The sequence below is a fragment of the Marmota monax genome, unplaced genomic scaffold (assembly GCF_021218885.2).
Source record: "Marmota monax isolate L192 unplaced genomic scaffold, Marmota_monax_Labrador192_F-V1.1 WCK01_AAM20220418_F8-fsc00112, whole genome shotgun sequence".
NCBI lineage: Eukaryota > Metazoa > Chordata > Mammalia > Rodentia > Sciuridae > Marmota > Marmota monax.
The window spans coordinates 1,483,017-1,489,175 of NW_026692073.1; positions in this window are offsets into that span (position 1 = coordinate 1,483,017).

Genomic DNA, 6,159 nt, shown 5'->3' on the forward strand with positions numbered 1-6,159 from the left:
GCACTCGACCACACCTCCAGCCCTATTTTGTATTTTATTTAGAGACCGAGTCTCACTGAGTTACTTAGCACCTTGCTTTTGCTGAAGCTGCCTTTGAACTCGCCATCCTGCTGCCTCAATCTCCTGAACCCTGGGATTCCAGACGTGCGCCACTGAAACAGGCTTCACAGCATTTTAAATTTTAAATTGTTTGAATTAAAAAAAAATTTAAATATACCTTTAAGTTGTAGATGGGCACTATACCTTTATTTTATTTATTTATTTTTATGTGGTGCTGAGGATCAACCCAAGGCCTCACTCATGCTAGGCAAGCGCTCAACCACTGAGCTACAACCAGCCCCTTGCTTGGGTTTTGTAAAGGGCAAAGGAATTTTTCTTTTCAACACTCCTACTTCTCAGGTTTAAAAAAAAAAAAAAATGGTTAACATTCATGTGTCCAGTATTTTTGCTAACAAAAAAAAAAAAAACAAGCCAAAATATAGGTTCTGCTAAATCATCCTGGTTTTACAGATGAGGAATGAGGCTCTTAGAGGGAAGTCTTTGCCCCAGGTCACACCACTGGTGAGCTCTGTCTTGCTTCAAGCTAGGCTGTCTGCATTCAAAACCCACCTCTCCAATGCCTAACCTGAAGCTTCCTCACCAACTTGCATTCTCAATATTTGGGAAATGGGAAACTTTAAGGTCAGGAAAATCGTCTAAGACTGGTACATTCTTAATGGTTAGCACAATCATCTATGGGTAAAATAGAGTAAATGTATACTAGAAACTTGGAAAAAATATTTTCAGGGATCCCCAAATCCCCTATCCTCCTGTCTACCATAACCCCCATTATAACCTCTACTTTTTCCTTTTTTATGGCCTTTATTTCACTGGGTTGAAGTTTCTTTTGAGTCCTGTTTTGCAACACAATGCCCAACATAGAACATAATCGCAAATATTCCACTGTGCAAAAGAGGAGATGGTGCTTAAGTGCAAACAGGAGACATTATTATTATTATTATATAAATAATAATAATTAAATACTTAAAACAAAATACAGGTTCTTGTCCTCTGAAACCCAGATGAATGGAGCTGCCTGGACTGTAGATTCACAGTGATGTAATGATTCTCCCTCAGTAATCAATATAGCCAACTGAGATAAGAACGGTTGAACATGATCACCAAGCAATCTCCTTTCTACAGTCTTTCTGAATTGTCTACAGACAATTGGCCAGGATAAAGACCACTGGAAAATTTTGAAGATCAGTGGTCACTAACAGTTAAGTATTCTACAAAATTCTCTTGGTTTCCATAGGCTAAAGTTTCAACCCTCAGTTCCAGCTTCTTCCTTTTTTTTTTCCAGTCTTTTTTTATCAACCCTAGTGTTGGGGATTAGACACAGGGCCTTATGCTTGCTAGCTAGGTAAGTGCTCTACCACTGAACATCACCCCCAGCCCTATCTCTGGTCTTAATTTGCTCTTTTGTAAAGCTTTAGTAACAGCAGTTGTCTGCTTAATCAAAGTGCATTAAAAGATTCACCAATAAAGTGAACAAATTATGAGTTCATAGAGGTAGGCTTGCATTTAAAAAAAAAGTGATTTCCAGTCACTCCAAGACTGATATTAAAAAGATAAAAATCAGGGACTGGGGATGCAGCTCAGTGGTACAGCACTTGTCTATCGTGTGAGGCACTGGGTTTGATTCTCAGCACTGCATATAAATAAATAAAAAGATAAAAATTAGGGATTGGGGATGCAGCTCAGTGGGAGAGTGCTTGTCTAGCACACAAAAAGCCCAGGGTTCAATCTCCAGCACTGCAAAAGGAAAAAAAAAAAAAAAAAGATAAATTTTTTTTTTTAAATACAGAATTATGCCCAGCTTCTGTATTTTTTAAAAATTTTATCTTTATTTTGATGCGCACTTGTATTCCCATCTACTTGGGAAACTAAGGCAGAAGATTCACTTGAGCCCAGGAGATCCAGACCAGCCTAACCAACACAGTAAGTTGTTGTCTCAAAGATTAAAAAAAACGGGATTTATGAAGGGTTTCAAGATGGTGGTATAGAGAAGGTTGCTTTCCTGCCTGACACATGGAATGAAACCAAGAAAGCAATTAGGTAGCTTTTTAGCAAGGTGACAAAGTGGACTAAAAATTGGCTTCTCTACCGTAAGAGTGGAACTGGGGAGATCCCTGGTTACAGTCTTCCAGTGTGAACTGTCAAATGCTGGGCCCTGGAGGTGTGTCAGACCAATTGGCATTCAGTGAAGAGGCTGGAGTCTACCTAAGCCTAAACTCCACCTACAAAAGTTCCACCTACGGGATTACCTCATTCACTCTAGCAATCCACCCACAAGGTGAGGTATCACATTGGTCCAGATGATCGCACCTAACACTGCTGAGAAGAGAAACTGAGAATCTTTTGAATTCCAATGGAAACAATTCTTTAACTTTTCATCAAAAAAATTTTTATTTCTTTTCTGTTTAATTGTGACCTTAATGGTTCATGGACATTTGTACATATTCATATTAGTATTTTTTTCACTTCTATCATTTTTGAAGCCAGTTATTTTTCATGGATCAATTTTTTGAGGTCTATTACAATTTAGTTTTGTGTTCTTTTAATTTTTAAATTTTTACTTTATATATATTTTTTGTCTCAGCTGTTTCCCTTGATTCTTTTTTCTTTCACTGACAGTCAATCTCTATTTTTTACCCTTCCTTTATTTTTTTACTTCTATCTTCTCCTCTCTCATAATCATCATATCCTATATAACTTTGTTCTCTTCCTGTCCACCATTTGAAATTGTAAACCCTTTTGTAAACTTACTGTTTTTATTGTAGACAATAACTGGTCATATCATTTCTGTTTACTGTGTCAATTAATATTGTAGACATCATAGCTGGAACTATTTGGTTTAACGTTGTATGTTGTTTGCATTGACTGTTGTTAAAAATTGTGCCAAATAAACTAAGGTACTCCAATAACAGAATCCAAGACACCACAGTGGAAGAAATGTCAGAGAATGATTTAGAATATACATAGTTAAACTCATATGTGAGGTAAAGGACAATGTAACGAGTGAAATCAGACAGAAAATACAGGAAAAGAAAGATCACTTTAATAAAGAGAGATTCTGAAAAAAGATCAAGAGAAATCCTCAAAATAAAGGAATCAATAAACAAAATTAAAAATTCAATGGAAGACATCACCAGCAGACTAGATCACTTGGAAAACAGTTTCAGGCAATGAAAACAAAAATATATAATCTTGAAAATAACGTTGACCATGGAAACAAGTTGTTAAGAGACCGTGAACAGAACTTCCAAGATATATGGGATAACATGAAAAGACAAAATTTAAGATCTATCAGGACAGATGAAGCCTTAAAGATACAAACCAATATCAGAAAATTTCCCAAGCCTAAAGAATGAAATGGAAAATCAAGCACAGGAGGCTCATAGGACCCTAAATAAATAAAATTGCAACAGACCCACACCAAGTCATATCACTATGAAAATACCTAACACAGAGAATGAGGATAGAATTTTAAAGGTTCTGAGAGAAAAACGACAAGTCATATTTAGAGGAAAACCAATCTGGATCTCAGCTGATTTCTCAACCCAGACCCTCAAAGGAGGTCTTGGAATAATATATACCCAAATCTGAAAGAAAGTGGAAGCCAGCCAAGAATACTATACCCAGCAAAATTAAGCTTCAGAATTGATGATGAAATAAAAACCTTCCACGATAAACAAAAGTTGAAAGAATTTACACCTAGAAAGCCTGCACTACAAAACATACTCAATGAATTATTACATGAAGAAGAAAAGTGAAAACCAGCAAAGGGAGGAACTACACTACAAGAATAGTCAATCAAAGGAGAAACTAATTCAAATTAAAAACCAGAAAATAAATCAAAATGACAGGGAATAAAAACCATTTCTCAATAATAACATTGAATGAAAATGGCCTCAACTCAATCAAAAGACACCAACTAGCAGATTGGATTGAAAAACAAGACTCAACAATATGCTGTCTCCAACAGGCTCGCCTCATAGGCAAAGACATTCACAGACTGAATGTAAAAGGATGGGAAAAAATATATTATTCACATAGATCTCATAAACAGGCAGGGTTTCTATCCTCATATCAGATAAAGTGAACTTCAAGCCAAAGTTAATCAGAAAGGACAAAAAAGGACATTTCATACTGCTTAAGAGAATTATACATCAACAAGACCTAACAATCACAAATATTTATCCCCCAAACAATGAAGTATCTATGTACATCAAACAAACTCTTCTCAATTTCAACAATCAGACCACAACACATTAATACTGGGTGACTTTAACACACCTCTCTCACCACTTGGATAGATCCTCCAAACAAAAACTAAATAAAGAAGCTGTAGAACTAAAAAATACAATTAATAATTTAGACTTAACTGACATTTATAGAATATTTCAACTTCAACAAGAGAATACACTTTTTTCACAAATACAAAAAAATGGATATAATACCTTGCAGTCTATAATAATTCAGATAATAATTGCCTGAAATTAGAAATCAGCAATAAAATACAAAATGAAAGCTACCCTAACACCTGGAGATTAAATAATACACTATTGAATGGCCAATGGATAGCAGAAGAAATCAGGGATAAAATAAAAAATTACTTAGAGGCAAATGAGAATAGTGACACAACATATCAAAATCTCTGGACAATTATGAAGGCAAAAAAAAAAGAGGAAAGTTCATTACATTGAGCACATGCATTAAAAGAATAGAAAGTCAACAAATAAATAACATAACATTACATCTCAAAGCCCTAGAAGAGAAGAACTAATCAATGCCCAAAGCAGAAGACAGGAAATATTAAAATCAGAGCTGAAATCAATGAAATTGAAACAAACAAACAAAAACTATTTAAAAAAAAATGGGCAAGACAAAAAGTTGGTTCTTTGAAAAAATGAAAAAAAATGATAAACCCTCAGCCAGCTAATGAAGAGAGAAAAAAAACTCAAATTACTAAAATCTGTGCTGAAATAAGAAATATCATGACAGACACTACTGAAATATAGACAATGATCAAAAACAATTTTGAAAATTTATACTCTAATAAAATATAAAATGTTGAAGACATTGACAAATTTCTAGAGACATATGACCTACCCAAATTAAACGGGAGGATATAGAAAATTTAAACAGATCAATTTCATTGCATGCCAACAAAAAAAGGGCCCAGGACCAGATGAACTTTCAGCCAAATTCTACTGACCTTCAAAAAAGAACTAACACCAATCTCCTCACATGAAATACAAAAGGAAGGAATGCTTACAAAATCATTCTATGAGATCAGTATCACCCTAATACCAAAACCAGACAAAAGACATATCAAGGAAAGAAAACACTTCAGACCAATATCCCTGATAAATATAGATGTAAAAATTCTTAATAAAATTCTGACAAATCACATCCAAAAACATATTAAAAAGATAGTGCACCATGATCAAATGGGTTTATCCCAGGGATGCAAGGTTGGTTCAACATATGGAAATCAATAAGTGTAACCCATCACATTAATAGACTTGAAGACAAGAATCACAGGATTATCTCAATAAGATGCAGAAAAAGCATGTGATGAAATACAACATCCATGCATGTTTAAAACGCTAGAAAAACTGGAATAGTAGGAACATATCTCAATATTGTAAAAGCTATAGGTTAAAACCAAGGCCAACATCATTCTAAATGGAGAAAAATTAAAAGCATTTCCTCTAAAAGCTGGAACAAGACAAGTATCCCCAAGAATCTTTCACCATTTCTATTATACCTAGTCCTTGAAGCTCTACCCAGAGCAATCAGGCAGAAGAAAGAAATTAAAGGGATATGAATAGAAAAAGAAGAACAAAACTATCCCTCTTTGCCAAGGACATGATTCTATATTTAGAAGATCCAAAAAATTTCACCAGAAAATTTCTAGAACTCACAAATGAATTCAGCAAAGTAGCAGGATATAAAATTAACACCCATAAATCAACTGCATTCCTAGACATCATTTATGAATCAACTGAAAGAGAAATTAGGAAAACTATCCCATTCACAATAGCTCAAAGAACAGAAAATATCTGGGAATCAATCTAACAAAAGAGGTGAAAGACCTCTACAATGAAAACT